The sequence below is a fragment of the Bison bison genome, unplaced genomic scaffold (assembly GCF_000754665.1).
Source record: "Bison bison bison isolate TAMUID 2011002044 unplaced genomic scaffold, Bison_UMD1.0 scf7180017864506, whole genome shotgun sequence".
Taxonomy (NCBI): Eukaryota; Metazoa; Chordata; class Mammalia; order Artiodactyla; family Bovidae; genus Bison; species Bison bison.
Genome location: NW_011495063.1, coordinates 567,396 through 567,838, shown reverse-complemented (window position 1 = coordinate 567,838; position 443 = coordinate 567,396).

The window sequence follows — 443 nt, the reverse complement described above, 5'->3', positions numbered from 1 at the left end:
TTAACCGTCATTGTTAAAGTTTAAGAAATTGGTGAGAATATTTAGATATGAAAAGGTCAGAATGCCCAGCTGTATTGTTATTGCTGTTGTTCAGTCACCAAGTTGTATCGGACTCTTTGTGACCCCATGGATTACAGCACATCTGGGATTGGCAGCATTTAATGATCTCATCTTTCTGTTGCTCCCAGTGCTTTTCTGAGCAGTTTACTGCAATCTGTTGCTATGACAGCAGGAACAGAGTTGATATAGTGGCTAACAGCTCCTTCTTAAATCTGAATCCAGACTTTACGTTATTCATAGCCTCAAATGTGCACCAAACTCTTGAGAGTTCTCCCAAAGCCACTGTAGAAACACCTGAAATCTCCTGACTGCTTTGCTTTTTAAATTATAATTTGAAAAACTTTTTGCTTTTCATTGTTAAAGAGAGTGCCCTTCTTTTTTTT